Here is a 22,483-nt window from a genome sequence, read left to right on the forward strand (position 1 = left end):
CTAGGGAGTTGTATATGGTGTTATATAGATATGAATTGAGGGAGAAAGAGAGACTATGTGAACCCTTAGTGTAGTTTTAAAAGTTTTTTAAGTTATGAGGTTATGATGTTGGATGTGTAATGCTAGTATTCTAAGGAGTTGAAGATAGAGTTTAAGAGTTTAGAAGCATGGATGTCCAGGCTCATGATAATATTAGTCATAAGTCGATGACTTTGGGGGTTGGAGGAAGTTATGATTAGTATCCCTGAAGGGAATGTCCTAGAAGAACTTAGTGTCTTTATATTAAAATTATTGAGAGGAGTTGGTGTTCTTGTGTATATTGATACGCCCATTATGTTGAAAGTTATGGTTATAGATTTAATGAGGGGATATGTTTGCAAGTTTAGGATTGTGACTTTGATCTAAGTGGGACATGACAAACTAAGGTAGTTCTTGAATTTTCTCATGGTGGCAATTCTCAGGGAAGAGTCATGATAAATCTATTCCTATTCAAGCAAACTCCTTCTACTTTAATTTAAGAGGACATTCTACCAATGCCTTATGTATTCAAGTCATGCCTATTCCTAAGGTCCAACTTATCTATGTGACTTATGTCATGTTTCGACCTCCAAACTAGAAGCAATGATGTCTCAGTAATCCAGTTTTCCAAGTATTCAAGATCTATGTTATGATGCTCATGATCCATAAATCCATGTCTCACATCATGCTTGGTTCTACGAAAATATATTTTCTATATGTCACTAATTTATTTTATGTCGGGTTTAGCCAAAGTGATAAATTTTATGCAAACTCGTAACTATCTCAGCTTTGAAAATGAGAAGCAATAGCTTTAAGTGACAATCTTTGTCTTAGTCATTAACTACATGAATTCTGCCTTTATGTTATAAAACTCATGATATATGCTAACATGTTTCTCACTGTGCCTAGTCCTAAGAACTCATGTTGTGTATGTTTACGCCCAAACAACTCTCTTTCTATGATCTAGGCATTTGATATATGAATCACTTCATGCCTATTACATCGTATTTGGCCTCTCATGCCCCACGTTGAGTAGATTCACTAATATAAGTGCTAATTGAATAGTGATACTCCCATTCTTAATGTTTGTGCTCTGGTTCCTCAATGAACCTCCTTATATTAGTATGTTAGTAGTTATGGAAGCATAGTAATGTTTTGGATAAGAGAGTAGATGCTTCTTATGGTGAAAATTTTGGTGTGACTACTCGACCTAAGGTTATAGTTGAAGAAGGGAGAAAGAGATGAACTTTCATTATCTGAAATAGTTAGGAAGGATATATGTGGAATAAAAACTTTGTGAGAGTGATTGAAGTTGTTGGTCTTAGTAGGGAGATCCATGAAGTGGGTGTAGTAACGATAGGCTTGAATGTTGTGATTGATGAAAACATAAACCAATGTGCTATGTAGTTAATACTCTTTTAATTAAGACCTGAGGGTGTTGGATTATAGTGATAATGTGGAGTGATATTCTTAATGAGATGTAGAGTATAAGATCCCGTAGTTTAAGTTAGCACCTTTCAACTCCGGGTTAGGCTTCAACATGGAAGAACTATATAGTAGGACTTAAACTCCTGTGGTTATTTCCAACATGGTAAGTTGGAAATAATAAATTATGTTATTTATTGTTTGGGACATAGTCGAGTAGTGTCTCTAAGTTTAAGGGGTATTCATTGTATCTTGTAAGTTGGAGAATGCTTCTATTCCTATTTTGCAAAACCTTATTTCATGTCGAGTATCAATTCAAATCAAAACCAATGATCGCAAAATAAACCCATGCCTTATATTGCAATGATTATGATCCATAGGACTCATGCGCAAAGCCATCTCTATGTCGATTCTCACTATCTCATGCTTCGCGTCGACATAATTCCCTAGTGGTTATCATAAAGCTCTTTTGATGCCTTTGTATGTTTTATTGAGGAAAATTCCTAATGGGAGGTTACGTCCTTCATTCCATACTTTTAGAGCTTCGACAAGTTCCTACCCATCATTTGAGAATGAATGATTCCAAGGGGGAGATAATGTCACACCCCATGTTTTTAATGCTTAAGTAATGCCTTACAAATGAACTTTAGGACCCCCTATATCTATGGTAAACCATGTTTAGATGTTATGGGTTGTGTTGGGAGTGTATGGGTTGTGTTGGGAGTGCTTTTAGTCCTTAAAGGTGAGCCTCCACAAAGGCCTAGCATACCGGAACAAATGCCAAAAACCACTGGATTGGGTTGGCTTTTCTTGTGCGCCGTCAACCCTAAGGTTGGATTTGGTTGTTCACCGCTAATCTAAAGTTGTCTTTGGTTTTGCTCCATAAAGCAAAAGGTAAGAGGCATAAAATGTTCCATTTTATTCTATTTTAAGGGCGTTGAGGTCTTTTCACACCCTATAATCGTAACTGGTCATATATGGATGAAATTAGGGTCTTAACATATGTTATTCAACTTCTCAAAATCCCCAATTCATCTTCCTTAAGCAAAATAAGAGAGGCTAACTAGGGCTTGAGGAATTAAGATTCAAAGGTCAATTTTCACAATGTTTTTGTTGATTCAAAGGTATGTGGGACTACCCTAATTCTCATGGGAGTAAGTATATTATTTTCGCAAGCTTTAAGGATATACAATTATGTGTATGTAATGGATTTTGGAAATCATTAAAGATCATGCATTCATGAACCTATTTTGATGAGATTTTCATGAATTTTTCCATTGATTTAAATTATGTTCACGTGTTTATATGTTATATGTTTTTAACAATTAATATGAGAGCAAAATTCATGAAATTTCCCTCTGAACATGAAATTTGTTTGATTTAACATGTTACGGATTGTTAAATTTCATGTCCTAAAGTATGAGTCAAATGTGTTACTATCATTTATGGGCTGGACATTGGTTATGATTAATGACAGGGTGTTTTGTTGTTATATATGTGATCTTCGTGTTAAATTAAAGAATTGCATATGATTTATGAAAGAGTTGGCCACCATGTGTTAAAGACGAGTGTTTTGCATAACTTTCATATGTTTTTGAAATGAAAACTCTCATATGATGTAAATATTTTGGGTGGTTATTCACATGTTTTTAAATGAAAAGACTATGACATGATATTATATAGCTTATATGACTTGAAAGTCTTGGTATGACGATACCAAATCAGATAACTGTCATGACAGATTCAGAATAAAACAGATTTCAGACTTTTCAGATTTCAGATCATGATTTCAGTAAGATGCATGTTTTAAAAGGCTAAAAATGGGCTCTAAGAGAGTTAGATGGTTACCTGAAGAAGTCACGACTTCAGATAACTCATAGCTGAAAATCGTATTTTGTCAATGCATGTTTATTATAAAAAGGTATGTCCCCAAGGAGACATATTCTTTCTCATGACACAGTATGTCACCAAGGAGGCATACTTTATGTTTATCACGTACTCCAATCCTTGCGGTAAACTCAGATTGGGGGATTGGAAGACGAGTCAAGGGTGGGCCCATATAGTCCGTGGGTTATTAGAATTTTAAGGTATACCATCTACCTCAGTAGTAACACAAAGAATTGAGTCATGACTTGCAGGAATGTTTTGAAGTTCACTGATTTTTCCCATGTGTTTCTATATATTGGTATAAAGTGTTTTCATAATGCTCTCACTTATTTTACATGAAGTATATATTTTTTTGGATTGTTCTACATACCAGTACTTTCGAGATTAACTGTCACAACCTAAACCGAGGCCCTGGCCATGACGGGCATCCCAAACCATGAAGGCTCGGGCGCCCCATTCTATTCGGCAATCATGCACAACACTAATACGATGAAAAGAGATGTGGAAGAAATTAATACGGAATCATGATCAATATCATAAATCAACTAAGCATCTAGAAATGGAAATTCTTAATAATTAAAACACATGATACCCGTCTGCGAAATCTCTAATAATACCAAAAGCCAATATCTGCCTGAAAGTTGGGAAAAGGGCCCCAGTCGGATCATAAGTAAAGAAAATAACAATGTCTCATAAAATCGGCCTTCCGAAATAAGGGAGGCTCACCAACTGCTAGCTTTGGATAAATCGATCTACTGCTTAACGGGATCCCAAGACTGTGCCTCAGATCCTGAAATATAGGGGGTCAATACAATTGTATTGGTATGTGAAACAACCCAAAAATAATATGCTTTTTATATAAAATAAATGAGTATTTCATAATATCAGTGAATACAATACCAGGAAAAATACATGGGCATGCTTTAGAGAACTTTAAACGATTCCTGACAACACTGACCCACTCTTTATTATTCTTTTGAGCTAGTCGATACACCCTACAAATCTGTAATCCCATGGGCTATGTGGAACCCTCGCTTGACTTGGCGGCCAAGCCTCCAATCCAAGTAGCCCCTAGGATTGGAGTGGTGATCCCCTATGTGAGCACACCATAGGAAATCCCCCCATGTGAGATCTCTTAAATGGCCTTTCATGTAGGATAATATATCATAAGTCTCGCATCGGAAACTACGGTTTCTAGCGATGAGCCCTAAGACTCAAATGCCTTTTTCAGGTAACCAACTAGCTCTCTTAAGCCCAATTTTTAGTTCTTTAAGCTCATGCTTCATACTTTCAAAATGTTCAATACTTATTCTATTAAGGGTATGTCATCACTAAGTATCGTCATACCTTACTTTCAAGTCAATTAATTCACATCATATCATATCTGTAGCCCCTTTTCACTTATTATCATGTTAATGAACACCCTTTGTAATACCTCAAAAATTCAAACCCATGTTAGCGCCATCTTTCAAGCTCATACATAATACATAATGGTTCTCTACTAGATTTATGAGTTAGTTTGAGCTATATTAAGGTCTCAAATAACTCCCAGCTATTAGATGAATCAACATAGTACTTATCGATTGAAATTTTAGTAAGAATGTTGCTTTAATCCATTTCAAACAAGCATATCTTTTTCTTTACTCATAATTTCCCAGCTCAAGACCCGCCAAACTGTAGGAAATTGAATTAGCTTTCCAACAATACCAATTTTGCCCAAATCCGATACTTGGGTGAGAAGTTATGGCACTTTTAGTACAAAATAGTAGCCCAACGCGATAAGGCTGTGTCACGGTGATGGACAATTTCACGTTCATCCTTTTTCATTGTTTCACCGTGATAAGCGTCGCATCCCACCAAGGGGCATTTTTGTAGTTGTCAATTTCCTATGAGGCACCGCGATTGCCATCGCTTTGTGCTAAAGTTTCAGTTTGGGATCTTCCGTTTTCAGTGGCGCAATGTGATGGCACCACGTCGCGCTGATGGACAAAATGAGGATCGTCCCTTTTTTAGTGGCCCTGCTCTATTGCGTCGCATCACGCCAGGTGTCAAAATCGATATTTTCAGTCAATTTTGAATTTTTAATTCCAAGGGCATTTAAGTCTTTTTTCCTCACCCCAGTCGGTCTAAATACGGGATTTAAGCCCTAAAAGAGCACTAATTGCTCATTATTTCATAAATTACTCAAATAAGAATTTCCCTCTAACAAGAACAAAAACCCTAGCCTCCACAATTTAAGATCAAATCTCAAGAACTCACCATCAATTGTCATGAATTGATTAACCCAGGTAGGTTAAGTGTTCATCCCTGAGTTTCTTCCCCCCATGGAGTCCAAGTATCCTCTTTTAAATCTAAAGTTGTGATCTTTACAAGTTATTATGATTTTAAATTATAATTTTAACCATGAACTCCCATGAATTGAAATTCTATACCATGTTTACATGAAATTATTGTTGTTTATCAGACCCCACATGTTCTAATATTGTTATTCACTGATTTAAATCATGATTAAGTGTTATTGATGTTGAAATCATGCAATTACTCCAAGTTTCATACCATTCCCATGATTAGTTTAAACTATGAATATCAAGTGTGTGATAAAGTGCCTACAAGAATGAATATTTGATAAAAGCTTTCATGTTATGCCCTCCAAGTTTAGTATTATTTTACTATTATTGCTATCGAGTCCTGGGGGTTATGAATACCCGAAAGTTTAGCTGTTTACTTAGTCTCAGTATCTTCATAATAGTTTCAGACATATTTTAAGCAATATCAGTTCAATCAGTTATCAGTTAAACTTAGAACAATTCAGTTCAGTTGGGAGTAGGATTTATAGTCAGTTCAGTTGGGAGTAGGATTTAGCACCGACCGAACCCAGGGATGGGGGCTCACTTTCCAGTTGAGGGTGTGACCTTTAGTAGCAGTCCCTGCATTCCAGAACTATGTAGCTAGCATAGTTTGAGATATTAACCTGCCAGTTGAGGGTTGATTTCCTACGGGTACATCCCAGTTGAGTGTAACCCTTAGTCCTTCAGGACAACACTCTACTGGATCACACAGCCAGTATTAGTACCCCTGGCACATGTTTATTCTTGGTCACACATTCTCAGTATTTAAATATTTCATGTATCTTCAGTATTTACAGATTTCATGCATATTCATTATTTACAAATTTCATACATTCTATTTAGTATTTCATGCTATCTATTTATTTAGTCAGTTATTATTCATGCACATCAAACCATGCATATCAGCTTACCTCATTTAGCATACTAGTACATTCAAAGTACTGATCGCATACTCTTTTATTGCGCTATGACGTATCATATCATAGGTTCGGATGCTCAGTTCTCGGATCGCGTATAGACTTCCCAAATTATCAGCTGTAATAGTGGTGATTCCTTATATTTTGAGGACATGATTTATTTAGCTCAAATTTCTTTACCAGTTTCACTCATTTCAGTTCAGTAGCTAGTTTGAGTTAGTTGGGGCCTGTCCCATCAACTCTCATTCAATCAGTTTAGGGGCTTTTGGATTTTTCAGACAGATGTTCAGTTCTCAGATTTCAGTTATCATTGTGAGATGATTTAGCAGTATTATCAGTTTGGTTTATAGATTCTGTTAGTTTTATTACTTAAAACCTTATGGAATTCCTCAGTTAAATTCTACATATGTTATGTCATTATCAGTTTTACTCAGTGCTCACAGCAGCTACCATCTTATGGGTTAGTTTGTGGTCCCTCGAGACTGTAAGCACCGTGTGGCACCCAGGGTGTACTCTCAGGTTATTACAAACTTAGTATCAGAGCCTAACATTTTAAAGTGTCCTAGGAAGTTTAAAAGTCACGTCAAGTAGAGTCTTGTGCATGGATGTGAAGCACGCCATGCTTATGGACCAGAAGCTACGAGGTATTTTAGGAAAAGTTTCCCTTTTGTTTGTATTCATGCCGTGAGAATGAGCATGATGTCATGTTAAACTGTCTGTCTAATCTATTCTTCCTTCCGTTATAGAATATACCTCCTAGAAAGACTAACGGAAGAAGAAATGTAAACCAGACAACACCTTCGCCCGTTAAGAAACATCCCCTAAATGAGCATATTTCTCATGCAGAATTCAGGGTTGCATTTACTACTCTATCCCATTCTGTAGCGGATTAAAATACTTAGCCAACCACTATTTTGGCTAACCCAGTGGCCAATACTGCCGCAGCTAGGATTTAGGACTTCACACAAATGAATCCTTCTTTGTTTTTGGGATCCAAATCAAAAGAGGAACCACAGGAGTTCTTAGACATGGTGCATAAGGTAACAGATATTATAGGGGTAACTGCTAGTGAGAGTGCTGAGTTAGCTGCCTATCAGTTATAAGATGTGGCTCATACATGGTTTAAGTAGTGGAAGGTAGATAGAGGTGAAGATGCAGGGCCTATAGAATGGGAAGAGTTTGTTACATCTTTCTTAGATAGATTCTTCCCATTGGAGCTGAGGAAAGCCAAGGTGTTAGAGTTTATTAACATGAGGTAGGGCAACATGAGTGTGAAAGAGTATTCCCCTAAGTTTACTTAGTTAGCTAGGTATGCTCCTCATATGGTAGATGATAGCAGGTTTAAGATGAGCAAGTTTGTGTTTGGAGTATCTGACAGTGTGGTCAAAGAGTATAGGACCACAATGCTGATTAAGGAGATGGACTTGTCTAGGCTTATGGTCCATGCTCAACAGATTGAAGAGCAGAAGAATAAGGAGAAGGATGAAGAGAACAAGAGGGCAAGAACGATTAGCTTTAATTTTAATCAGCCAAGGTCAGAAGGTAGTAACCGTCCTCAGTTCCATAAAAAATCTTCAGTCCCAGCTCCATCTTCAGCTAGTACCCTAGTACCCAAATTCAAAAATGATAATATGGATAGAGTGCCAAGCTTTAAGTCCCATGGCAGTGTTAACAGTGGTCATACAAATCCTCTTTGTCAGAAATATGGTAGAAACCATCAGGGTATTTGTAGAGATGATAGTGATGTATGTTTTAGGTGCGGCAAGCCAGGCTACCAAATTAGGGATTGTCCAAAGAGTGGTCAGAAAGGTCAGTCCAGTTGTCCCCCAATTCCAGCCGACCACCCAACTCAGCAGGGTGCTACTTCCAGTGCTACCAGTGGTCAGCATCCAAACAGGTTGTATGCCCTTCAGTCCCGACAGGATCATAAAAATTCTTCTGATGTGGTTACTGGTACATTACAGGTCTTTTATTTACATGTTTACGATTTATTAGACCATAAAGCTTCTCTTTTTTTTGTAACCCCTTATATAGCCATTAACTTCAGAGTCAGTCCCAAAATGTTAGCATAGCCCTTTTCAGTGTCTACCTCAGTGTCTCCATTATAGCCGGGCGGGTATACAGGAACTGCCCGATTACAGTGTCTCAGAAAGTTACTTAAGTTAATCTTGTGGAGTTAGAGATGGCAGATTTTGACATCATTCTCAGCATGGATTGACTCTATTCATGTTATGCTTTAGTTAATTGTAGAAAGAGAGTAGTTCATTTCAAGTTTCCAAATAAACCAGTCCTTGAATGGAGGGGTAGTACTACAGCTCCTAGGGATCAGCTTATTTCATACCTTAGGGCGAGGAAAATGATATCCAAGGGGTGTATTTATCATCTTATCTAAGTCAAAGACTCTAATTTTGAGACCCCAAATCTTGAGTCAATTTCAATAGTAAGGGAATTCCAGATATGTTCCCTAAAGATCTTCCCGGAGTTTCTCCCGAAAGGAAAATTGACTTCGGAGTAGACCTTCCTCTAGATACCCAATCCATCTCTATTTTTCCATACAGAATGGATCCAGCCAAACTCAAAGAGTTGAAAGAATAGTTGAAAGATCTCCTAGATAAGGGATGCATCAAGACCAGCATCTCCCCGTGGGGTGCACCAGTCCTATTCATGCGTAAGAAAGACGGTTCTCTTAGAATGTGTATCAACTACCATCAGTTGAACAAAGTCATAATAAAAAACAAATATCCACTTCCCAGAATTGATGACTTGTTCGACTAACTTCAAGGTGTCAGTTAATTTTATAAGATAGACCTCAAATCCATCTATCTTTAGCTCAGAGTCAGAGAATATGACATTTTGAAAACAGCTTTCAGAACTCGGTTGGTCACTTCGAGTTTCTAGTCATGTCCTTTGGTCTCACGAATGTCCCAACAGCTTTCATGGACTTTATGAACAGAGTGTTTAAATATTACTTGGACATATTCACCATAGTCTTCATTGATGACATCCTTGTAACTCCTGTAACGAAAATGATCATGCAGACTACCTCAGAATAGTATTGCAGACTCTTAGAGTCCATTAGTTGTTTGCTAAATTCGGTAAGTGCAAATTCTGGCTAAGATCAGTAGCTTTTCTTAGCCATATTATTTCTAGTGATGGCATTAGAGTCGATCCTTAAAAGACTGAGGTGGTGAGAAACTGGCCCAGACCCATCTTTCCATCAGATATCAGGAGTTTTTTTAGGCTTGGCTGGCTATTATCGATGATTTGTTGAAGGATTTTTGTCTATTGCATCCCCCATGTCCAGATTGACTTAGAAAAATTTAAGTTTCAGTGGTCCGATTCTTATGAGAAGAGTTTTCAGGAGTTGAAGACTCGACTCACTATAGCCCCAGTTTTGACATTGCCAGATGGTTCAGAGTTAGGTTGGGATGTGTTTTGATGCATAGGGATAAGGTTATGGTCTATGCCTCCACACAGCTTAAGCCCCATGAAAAGAATTACCCTACCCATGATCTTGAGTTAATAGTTGTTGTTTTTGCCTTGAAGATTTGGAGGCACTATTTGTATGGGGTGCATGTTAATGTGCTCAGAGATCACAAAAGCTTGCAATATGTATTTTTGTAGAAAGATTTGAACCTGCGCTAGAGGATATGGTTAGAATTGCTAAAAGATTATGATGTAAGTGTTTTGTATCACCCGGGCAAGGCCAATGTAGTGGCAGATGCCCTAAGTATATTGTCTATGGGTAGTGTTGCTCATATTGAGGATGAAAAAAAAAGTTAGTTAGAGAAGTTCATCAGCTTCCAAGTGGGTCTATGCAGGAGTTCAGTATTCCCACTTGGAAGTGGGAGAAAGTGAACATGGATTTTGTGACAGGTTTGCCTCGTAGTTGTCAGCAGCATGATTTGATTTGGATAATTGTGGACAAAATGACCAAATTAGTTCATTTCTTGCCAGTTTTTACTTCTTATTCTGCCAAGGACTATGCTAAGCTCTATCTCAGAGAGTTGGTTAGGTTGTACGATGTTTCGATATCTATCATCTAAGATAGAGGTACTCAGTTTACCTCTCATTGTTGGAGAGCTTTTCAGAAGGGTCTTGGTACCCAAGTTCACCTTAGTACAGCCTTCCACCCTTAGATAGATGATCACGCAGAAAGGACCATTCAGACCTATAAGACCATGCAATATCCTAAGCTTGATTCAGTCCATCTATGCTTGATAAGAGGGTCACATACTTAGAAAATTCTAGCTAAGTTTCCAGACTTAGTTTATTTTTGGCCTTCGAAATTTCTCAATCTCATTTCGTGATCTTAAAATTCTTAAATAGTCTATATTTCCATTAATTTATGATCAGGAAGATCAATAGGTATTTTCGACAAGTTTTGGATTTTTAAGAACTCGTTTAGACCATGTTTGGAATCCCAAAATAGTGGACCAACGCGATCTTGGTGCGCCGCGTCGCCCATTGCGTTGGTTAATATTGTTGCAGGTTGCTAGAGCCAAAAGTACTGAGGCTTGGCGCGATCATAGCGCAACGCATCAGGTATCACGTTGGATCCATTGACGCGTCGGGTCGCTTATAGCGTCGATGCCCAGTTTTTCAGTCATTAAATAACTGCATCATTAAGGGTAATTGGGTCTTTTTCACCGACTTTCAGCCCTCATAAACATGAAATTTAGCCCTCTTTGGCTAAATACATTCATTATTTCACAAAATTCTCAAGAACAAAACCCTAGGGCTATCAATTCAAGAATCAATTTCCAAGAGATTTCACCATCAACCTTCAAGAATTCACCAACTAAGGTATGTCAAGTGTTCATCCAAGGGTTCATTCCACCCTTGGAGTCAAAGAAACCTTTTCAAAACTCAAGATAATGTTTTGGGTGAATTTCATGATTTAGTTTGATTGTGTTCATGACTATTATATTAATGGCTTCTCTAGTTCATGACTTAATCGCAATATCGATGTGAAGTAAAGTGATATATGTGTAGTATTATGTGAAATCATGTTTAACCCTTGAAATTTGCCAATAGGAATATGAATTATGATGCCTATTTGTTGAATAGCGTTATGTGCATATGTTATGCTCACAAGGGGTTTGATGAATTGCCCTTGTGGGTTAATAAGAATAAGAACTCATGCCATGCTAGTTTATGTGCAAGTTGTATCATGCAAGTGTTTGATAAATTGTCTACGAGAATGAAATAATGCCATGCTATAGTATACGAATATGTACTCCTCATCCATGTACAAGTAATGTATCACAAGTGCTCGTTGAAATATCTTAATGAAAGAATGATGAACCTATTGCCATTGTTGAGCTTTTAAGCTTGTGCCATGATTTACTTATTATGTTATTGAGTCCTGGGGGTATTTAATACCCGACAATTTAGTTGTGTGCCTAGAGCTAGTATCAGTTTTCACGATACTCTCGGTAAAGCCATGATCAGTAGAATTCAGTCATTCACATGACTCAGGAAAATTCAGTAAATTTAGTATCAGTCCAGTACCCAGTAATCTCAGAAATCTCATTTAGTTATTAGATCACAGTAGTATTTCGTTAGTCAATGGAATTTAGTAAACTCCGTTCAGTCCAGTTAATCAGTAAAAAAATCAGTAACAGATCAGTCCAGTACAGTTCAGTGTCTATTCAGATGGGAGTAGGATTCAGCACCGAGTGAACCCAAGAATGGGAACACACACTGTCAGTAGAGAGTGTGATTCCTAGAAGCAATCCTTGCATTCCAAAACTATGTAGCCAGCATAGATTAAGACATCAACACTGTCAGTTGAGGGTTGCTGAGGTAGATCAACACTATCAGATAAGGGTCCCACCATTCTCCTTTGGGGACACTGTCAGATGAGGGTCGCTCATAGTTTGTCTTTATCAGCGGCACGGTATTGACACCCTTCCAATTAGGGTTACGAATTGGACCCCAACTCAGCTATATTAGCTTATTAGGGGCATGTCGATTAGATGAATTCTCCTACTATTTCAGTTACAGAATCAAGACTGTCAGATACAATCACTCAGTCTCAGTTAAAGAACTCAGATAGTTCTGCTAGTTCCATCAGAATCTAGACTGTCAGATATAGTCACTCAGTATCAGTTATATCAGTTCTCAGTAACTCATGTTACAATATTCAGACTCAGTAGTCAGTGTTAACACGAATTCAGTTTTAGTTACTTATTCATGCATGTATTCTCACATTCATGTTGTACGGTCAGTTAGCATTGTTCATGCATATGAACCCCTTTGCATTCAGCCTACCTCACTAGCATACCAATGCATTCAATCATACTGACGCATTTGTGCTATGGTGTTTTTATATCATAGGTTCAGAAGCACGAGCTCTAAAGCATCGGTAGCATTCCAGTTTTAGCAGTCAGAGTCAGTAGTGAGTCCTCATCATTCGAGAATGTTATTATTTAATTATTTTATTCCTTCAGCACTTAGTTTACTTCAGTAGTTTGGAGTTAGTTGGGGACATGTCCCATTAACTCCACAGATTTCAAACAGTTTAGAGGCTTTCAAACTACAGGATGTTCAGACAGTTTATTTCAGTTTTAGGTATTTTTATACCCCGTTCAGATATTATTTTATCAGTCATGTTACAGTTTTGAACCTTACGGCCTTACAACTTATATTCCACATTTGTACAGTATATTATGCAGTGCTCAGTAACAGATATCAGTCATGGGTTAGCTTGTGGTTCTTCGGGGTCATGGGCACCGTGTAGCATTCCGGGTACCAGATTCGAGGCGTTACAAGACCCTTGAGGATATGTTGAGAGCATGTGTAGTCGACTTTAAGAGCAGTTGGGTAATTACTTTCCTTTGATTAAGTTCACGTATAATAACAGCTATCATTCCAGTATTCAGATGGCTCCGTTTGAGGCTCTATATGGAAGGAGATGTGGATCTCTGATTAGTTGGTTTTAAGGAGGAGAAACCACTTTGGTAGGGCCTGACTTGGTGTTTGATGCTTTAAAGAAAGTACAGTTGATCAGGGAGAGGCTTAAGGCAGCCCAAAGCCGACAGAAATCATATGCAGATGTGAAGAGGAAAGCAAACCCATAGATTGAAAGCGATAGTCTATTTTCCAGGAGCAAATGCGTTGCTGGTTTGGAATTTTAGTCCCATAACTATATCTCTAGGGTAATTTACTGCAGGAATCAAATGACCTATCAATGTGGAATAAAGAGCTTCAAGAGCTGGACTTCAGCACTTAGACATGAACTCTGATTGAACATATTTTCCAAGTGACAGGCAAAATACCTAAAGAGAACTATATTATGCGAAGTTGAAATAATTAAAAAAAAAAAAGCTTCACACTATTTAAGAACCTACACAGATAAGGCAAGAAAAATGAGAAGACATATTTATACAAATTCGCAGCAGGCCCAGGAAAAAGGTACAAATTTTGGAAGTGTGCATGCTGATTTTGAGTAGAGATAAATTTGCTGCAACTGGAAATAATACTAAAACCAAATTGATTTGAACTAGAAAGTGAGACTCTCTTTAGTGAAGCTAATGAATGTGTATATATTGCTAAGTCTGGAACATCCAAAATCTATGGCATTCTATGATAATGTCAAACATGTTTCTCAAAAGATTCAAGTAGAAAACACCACAATTTTCGGTACCTGGGTCTGGTAGTTCTATATGCACACAGTCCCTGAATACAAACTTGCCAATATCCTGCAAGAAAGAAGACAAATAATGAGCTACAGAGAGCTAAAATTAAAGATAAAATAAACAGCTCTTCTTAATCAAATGAACCCAACATCATACTTAGTTCAACCCCACTCTATCTCCCACTTCAAAATATATACAAAAAGTTAATACATATTTTTCTTTTCCTATAAAAGTATCCCTCAAATAAACAATTCACTAAACTACCTCAATTCATGACTATTTGGTGTCATCTAAATGAATTCTATATATCCATTTCCCTCTAGTAGGGCCAGTCTTTCAAATATGTAACATTTCAAAATTAGAAAGCAAGCATGCATCAGAAAACATATTGATCTAAAGGGCATCACGGTGCACTAAAACTCTTGCTATTTGCGGAGTCTGGGAAAGGCGGGCCACAAGGTTCTTATGCAGCCTTGACCTGCACTTCTATGAAAGGTTGTTTTTACGGGTCACGTGGCAATAATTTTACAAGTTATGTCAAGGGATCCACCAAAGGAAAAAAAACACCCTTAACATATTGATCAAATATCATAAAATGGAAGTTCCATTACCATGGTTCGGTGGGATGTAGATCCACTGACTTTACCCTTTCCTATCTTTGAGCAAGTTTTCTCTGATCCAATAACAACAGTCAGCATAATGTAGAAAAAAAATATTACCACATACAGAACCACCAGTAATATTCGAATTCAAATGAATGTTACATACCTTAATCTCCAAACCCGAGAGGCTGTCATTTTGAGTTCCAAATTGGAAAGATACACAATGCAGCAAGTCAAATTAAGTTAGTAATAACAAAGGACCAAAAATTACAAAGTTCAAAAAAAAAAGTACCAAATCTCAAACAAATTGAAACCCTGACAATTGGTGCAAACTTTTGCAATAAATTTACCTTCATATTGGAGGATTCTGGATGGAGTTCCTAATAACCCATTATCACCATCTTCCCATCTCATTGTAATCTTAATATGGTACCATCTAGATATTTGAAAAAATTGTAAGGCAACGGAAGTACAATAGCCAAACCACCAAAGGAGCAAGATAAAGAACTATGGAACATGATATCCGCATACCCTTGCTGGAACAAGTCAAGATTGTGGAACCGGTGAATGTAGATGGAAATGTCATGCGCAGCCTCCAACATTGGTTGTTATGAATTTCTTTTCTCATACTTTGACTCGTAATAGGACTTTAGTAGTTGCAATTGTTGTTGCTGTGTAAGTGGCGAAAAAGGAGCAATCTGCACATCAGCACTGTGCAGCCTCTTAGGAGTCACTGGTGTTCTTTTATTTAGACCAGCACGGTGCAGCCTCCTGAGAGATGCACGAGGCGGTGGAGTAAGGGATAAGAATTAGATAAACTGAGAGATGATGGATGAGGCGGTGGATGGAATATCATAAATAGAATTGGAAGCTTAAAAGACAGATATACCCTTTCATGCCAAGCACGCATGTTGAAGAGATGTGTGCTATTGCCCTTTATTAGTAAGTAGAATATATATATATATATATATATATATATCCCCATTTCCTTTAATTTCTTTCTTCGATCTCACTAACTTCTTTTTATACTTTTCTCCAAATAATTAGTAAAGTTTAGTGAAGCAGTAAGATCTTTAGATTTCAGAGGAAAAGTATTAAGTCATGATACCTCTTAAAGAACTTAATTGGCAACACAAAATCATCAAATCGATGCCAATAAAGAAAACTCCATGTCCCTAATAATTTGCATATCCACATACTTAAAAGGGGAAAATGAGACATAAGCATAACCTTGAGAGCCGAAAAACAACATGTCATCACAACTAAAACAAAAAAAAAATGATAAAAAAAACTTTAAAAATGAATTGTTCATACAATAAATGCATGACCAATGACTAGACATCAAGGTGCGCATAAGATAACTCAGTCAATTGATGGATGACTAGATGGTAGAGTTGACGGAGTTGGAGCTAGTGCTGCTGGGGATGATTTGAACTCCTGTTCATCTCCAGCATTATGTATTTTTTTAATCATCTACGGGTGTCAAATAAGGCATTGAATTTGATGAGCTGCTATTACCCCATTTATATAAGCTAGTTTGTGCCACGGTCAAACATCTCCGCTTGTTCAACGGGCTTTCTTCCTTCTTAATCTCTTTCACACTTCTCACTTCATTCAAATTCATGAATGTTTTTTATTTTCCATCATAATAACCTGATAATCCTCGCCTAAAGCAATGACAAAAACATCATAAACACCAACAAATTATATGATAAAAATTAGACTTCTTATAAGTAAAAGAAAATATATAAAAGATATTGAATCTATTGGAGAATTCTTTTATCTTGCCTGAATTCATGTAATTTGTCTTTTAGAAATAAGAGATGAATTACTGCATTCAATCCTTTCAGATAATATTTGAGTTGTAAATCAAAATTTAATGGGAAGAACACTAAAGGCACGAGCAAAATAAGGTTAAAATTTTGCTATAAATTGCTATAGACCCCTCTGATAAAATTTCTATCTCCTTAATGGAATATAAAATTATATGAAAAATAAAACTCATTAGCAAATAATTTTTTTTTTGGATAATTTGTCAAAAGCGAAATTAATTAAAGGATAAAAAATTGACTATAAAGAAAGAGCGACTTCCAATGTTGCTAATGAGTTAAAGGATCCTTCATCAAGATCAGCCTTGCTTTGCGCATCTTCATCGTATTCATCATCACAACAGCCTCCAGTACTTAACACACCAATCAATGAAGATAAAGAAGTTGTGTCAACTTCTTTTTGAGTTGAACTTGATATCATTTCGCCGTCAACATTAGTAGGAACATCAGTGGCAACAACATTAGTATCAACTTTATTATGGTTAGCTCGAGCAACAACATCGGTCTCTTTAAAAATAGAAGACATGATTTATTCTGTATGCTTCAATCACTTTCTCTTTATTCTTATTTTTGAGTGGATATTTAAAGAGGTCTGGATGAAGAGTACTTTATATTAAAATGAAGTGGGTGGGGGGTACGTTGTTGGATTATATAGAAAATGGTGGTTATAGAAAGTAAGAGTGGAGATAACAAAAGAGATAGTGATGAATTTAAAGTTATTTTATTTTATTTTCAGCTTGAATTCGGGAAAGAAAATTAGAAGTTGAAATAAGTCCATAAAAAGATTGTCTTCTTCTATACAGAAAAATCACCGAAAGAGAAGTGAGAAGATAAAAGATCTTTGACACGTCGCATGAGATCGTTTCACATTCAACCTACCTGAACTCCAAAATACAGAAAAGAAAATGAGAAGCCCATTACCTTCTAATACTAAAATTACGTCTCTCTATTGATATCATTGAAATAATTGTGTCATTTTATGAGCGAATGCCCATTATTGATTTGTTAAAATTTTATCTAATATTACAATTGTTTTATATCTATTTATTATTTAGTAAATTATTTATTTATAGTCAAGCTAGTCATCGGAGCAATTCTTATATAGATTATTTTAAGAAATAACTTTTTTTTTTAATCTACTTTGATCTTATCCTAAGAAAATTGAATTTTCTTTCTGAAGACATGTTTTTTTCTCCTGTTAATCATTGGAAGAATTTGATGAATCTCATAGGAATATGTCGAATAATATTATTTATTGTCTAGGAGGAATATCCTCAAGAAAAAGGACACACTTCAAGCTAAATTCTATTCTCTGGGAAGAGCTATTTTACAATAATGTAATTATAACAACCAAATTGTTTTTAAAATTTGACTTTTATATTAAATTATGTTACATGTTATCTATAATAGTATTTTCTTATAGAAATAAAAAAATATTTAGAAAAATAATATCGTTATAAAAAAATTTGATTATGGGAAGCATACTTTGAAAGAAAAATAATGGATAATAGAAACATTTGTCCTTCGAAGTTCATTTTAATGGACATAATATTGGGCTAAGATCTTAATTATTAATTTTCTCTTGTTTCGCTTTATAAGGAAAGATCACCAAGAATATGTTGATGCTATTGAGCAAAAGAAACATTGTCTTTCTATCATGCAATTAGCAAAATGAAACATTATCTTTCTATCGTGCAATTATTCTTTTTGTCGTTACAGTAAAGTCTAGCGTGTCAAAATTCGGATTAAGATTCTCCTCCAATAAAGAATTAAAAATTTAAGCTAGATTAATTTTGAATGAAATTATCACGATTCGAACTAACGAATCGGACGACGACCTACGCTATCCTAAGTAGCTAGAAGAACCCTTATTATCCACCCAAAATATTCGGAAGACTTATGTTTTTATAAATAAATTTGTTTAACACAGTAAGATAAACTATTCAAAGCCCCGAGTCGAAAAGTGAATATATATCTATCTATATATATATATATATATATATATATATATATATATATATATATACTAGTTTAGGCGTACGTGCTTCGCGCATGTACCTCTCTTTATTGAGTTCAAACGTTAGGATATTTGTTTTTATAATAAAGATGAATACAATAATTAAATTCAACATCTTTTGGAGAATTTATTTAATTAAACCTAACCTTTAATAAAAAAATTTCTCAAAGCCGATCGACATTCATCTACCACCTATAAACTGCAACAAAATAATACGATGATGGAGACATCAAAACAATATAATTAAATCTAACCTTGACACAAAAATTTCCTCAAAGTTGTTCAACACTCATCTACCACCTGTAAACTATAACAAAATAATACAACAATAGAGATATCAAAATAATATAACTAAAATTTACCTTTAAAAGAAAATTCTCAAAACAGAGATATAAAAATAATACAATTAAATCTAACTTTTACCTAAAAAAGTTTCTCAAAGCCGACCGACATTCATCTACCACCTGTAAATTCATCTACAACCTGTAAATTACAACAAAATAATACAATCAAAGTTTCAGTTTTGATGAAATAATTCTTGTTTGAGCGAAAATTTTGACACTAAAGAATGACTTAAATAAAAACGAAGAAGCTATATATATATATACACACACACATATTGAATTTTATTATATTGATAAAAGTGAAGAAGTTGAGAGTTAGAAAATTAAATATCCATCAATCTAGACATGCAACTAAATCAAGTTAGATGAGTATCAATCATATTTTTCCAATAAGTAAATCAGGTTCTTCTCTAATTTAACGTGTATCTCAATATTTATTAAAGTATTGTCTTAATAGAGTCCTATTTTAGGAGTATTTTTGTATCCCATTTTAGGAGTATTTTTCTAATTGATCAGTACAAAGAAAAATATTAATTGATTCTCCTTCCATATATTTTAGGAGTCCCATACATTTTAGGAGTCTAGTTAATATAATAAAAATAATTAAATAATAAATTGAAGAAAATAGTGAAAAGACATTTTTATCTAAAGGAGAGTTTTTTAATGAAGGACAAAAAGTTCAAATCACTTTTTTAAGAGTCTTCATATTTTTAATATATTATAGATATAGATATTAAATGTGCATGTTAGAAAAATTAATTTCACAAAAAAGGAATAAATAAATCGACTTTTTTAACGTGAATGTTAGAAAAATTATTGGGAAATTCAGAAATAGTTACTGTGCGTTAATTATAACTTTAATAGCAACAGTTTTAAAATTATGAAAAATAGCTATATGTATTCTATATTTTAGTAAAAGGTTGCTATATAAATACATAGACAAATAGGGTAGCCGTTCCTTATTTAACTCTAATCAGTTAGAGTTAAATAAGGGATGAAACTGTTCCTTAATTTATGCCACATTTAATTAAACAGATTTCCTTACCTTATATGACTCTTTTATTTTTACCTCAACCGTTAATTTACATCAACATAATTCAAATTTAAACAATGATTTTCATAAACAAAAAATCAAAGAAGATTCAAAAAACAGAGTGCTTTCAATATTATTGATGATCATCTGAAATTCTGGAGAAAATATTGAAAATACAATACTCATATTATAGGTATCGATAAACAAACTTGATTCTATTTGTGCATTTCATAAAAAAATATTGCGAGAATTGCTGAAAAAGTTGCAACAAAGTTGCGTAACAGTCGTGGAATTACAAAATTTGAGATTGTATATGAAGAAAATAATGAGATTTTCTTTGAGCAATTCGCGAAATCTATGATGAAAATGGGAAATATTTTGCCTTTAACAGGATACAAATGAGAAATCGGAAAGAATTGCAGGAACATAAACTATTAAAGATGACTACATTCGGTATTATTGTGCCTCTATTCGATGTATTTTAATGCTTTTCTTTAACAATATTATCAACTTTTTTTCTTCTTTTTATGGTTAGTTTGTATTCATCCTCATTCCTCATATAACAAGTTCATCTTGGGTTGCCTTGTCATGGAGTGCTAAATGTTAATGATAATTTTATATACATCCATTTGAAGCACTTCTTTTTCTGATTTCTTCTTCTTAACGGTTAGTTTGTTTAATCGAGGAATTCGCAAATTCTGTTTGTTCCTGTTTGTTAGAATTTGTTTTGCATTTTTATATATACAAAATAATTATTGTATAAATTACGTATTTTAAAAGTTATATGTATATATATATATTAACAGCTATATGTATTTATAATATACGTATGCAGTCTATTTATGTGTTCACTGTTTGTTTCATATGTTTCCAGCTATATGTATTTATATTATACATATACAGTAATTAATATACTATAATGAAAATACAAATGCATATCATAAATATACATATTAAGACTTGTAATATACATAAGTTACTTCAAAAAAAAATACATTTGTTAAACTAAAACAATTTGAACTGACAACTTTTTTTAAAATTATTTTTGTATTAATAATTTCAGGTTATACCAGCCTCAGAGTATGTCTATAAAGTCTACGACAAGGATAAACATTTTATTATTTGCCTTAAGAAAAAAAAGTTCTTGCCATGTATTTCAATTGGATGAGATACTGTGTGTGCATGCTTGTGCAGTACTTGATAGCAAGAGTTTTCAAAAGGGACCATATTGCTCTGATCTATACAAACCAAAAAATGTGTTAAGAATATATGATCTTTCCATTTATCCTCTACCACACAAAGATGACTGGGTAATTCCACAGGAGATATTGAAGGAGATAGTTCTGCCCCCAAAATACAAGGTGACCCCCTAGGAGACCAGCAAAAAGAATCGTGGAAAATCGAGAAGAGATATATTCGAAAAGAAAAATAAAAATTGTTGCAGTTCATCCACAATAGGTGTTCATGTAGTAAATATAATAAATGATAAGTTTATTGATGTATTCAGTCAAAAAATAATTGCTTCATTTTTCACTGATTATTATATGATTCTAAATTTTGATAAAATTTGTTGATGTTATTGAACTTTTTGTAGTTAAATTGTTGCAAATGTTATCATTATGAATATATTGTACAAGAAATATAACATCAGTTATTTATATCTAATAAAATGTACGCCATACAAGCCAAATTTTTAATCTGAAAAAATACATATAAGAATCTTCCTATGTCAATCTATAAAAACTAAGAATAAGTTAACATACATTTATGTAATAAATATGTATTAATCATAAATACATATGCATCATAAAAATATATAGACTTATGCAAAACTATACAATAATTATGTATTATTCAGAAGTATATATGCAGAACTGAAAAAAACATATGCATTACTCAAAAATACATATGCACAAAATGAAAAATACAAATGCATAACTGAAAAATAAATATAATGACTGGAACATACATATGCATTACTGAAAATTATATTCAAAACTGAAAAGCACATATTCATACCAAAATATGTATAACAGTAACATAAACTAAGCACGAACAACTCTATTTTAGAAACTTAAACATCAAAAATCTAACAATTACAGCAAAGAAAACATTAAGATATCAACTTTCAATATTAAAATGACATATGAAACCTAAGAAATATTCAACTAAATCTTTGTCCACCTTTAGTTCACTATTGTCAAATACAATAAATTCAAAATAAACTTCAAATATCATGCACTTTAATATCTTCTGTTATTCCAATATTTCTAGGAGGCCTCATTGGTGCTTCATCATCACTTTGTGCCTTCTCCTTCTTTCCTCAAACCATAATGCCACAACATTGAAGCATATCTCATACGAAGAAGATTTGGATCAAGTCAACAATTGAAACACCATCAACAGTTGAAACATATGCA

At 34.5% G+C, this 22,483-nt stretch overlaps 1 long non-coding RNA gene across 8 annotated transcripts in view; it reads right to left on the reverse strand.

The window, feature by feature from the left end:
* The window catches only part of LOC107852741, a 28,525-nt gene extending 11,901 nt beyond the window's left edge, over nt 1-16,624 (reverse strand). For 2 of the 8 annotated variants that reach the window (XR_007054475.1, XR_007054453.1), the window contains exons 1-7: nt 15,372-15,716; nt 15,191-15,276; nt 15,007-15,028; nt 14,850-14,911; nt 14,247-14,301; nt 4,057-4,120; nt 3,923-3,964 (exon numbers count right to left, since the gene is read on the reverse strand). This is a non-coding gene — a long non-coding RNA (uncharacterized LOC107852741). Of the gene's footprint in view, nt 1-3,922; nt 4,121-14,246; nt 14,302-14,849; nt 14,912-15,006; nt 15,029-15,190; nt 15,277-15,371; nt 15,717-16,358 lie in introns of those variants that run through there. The other 6 variants (XR_007054461.1, XR_007054428.1, XR_007054424.1 and 3 more) reach the window with 6 other exon arrangements.
* Between the last annotated feature and the right edge of the window lie 5,859 nt (nt 16,625-22,483).

Source organism: Capsicum annuum, chromosome 1, assembly GCF_002878395.1.
Source record: "Capsicum annuum cultivar UCD-10X-F1 chromosome 1, UCD10Xv1.1, whole genome shotgun sequence".
Taxonomy (NCBI): Eukaryota; Viridiplantae; Streptophyta; class Magnoliopsida; order Solanales; family Solanaceae; genus Capsicum; species Capsicum annuum.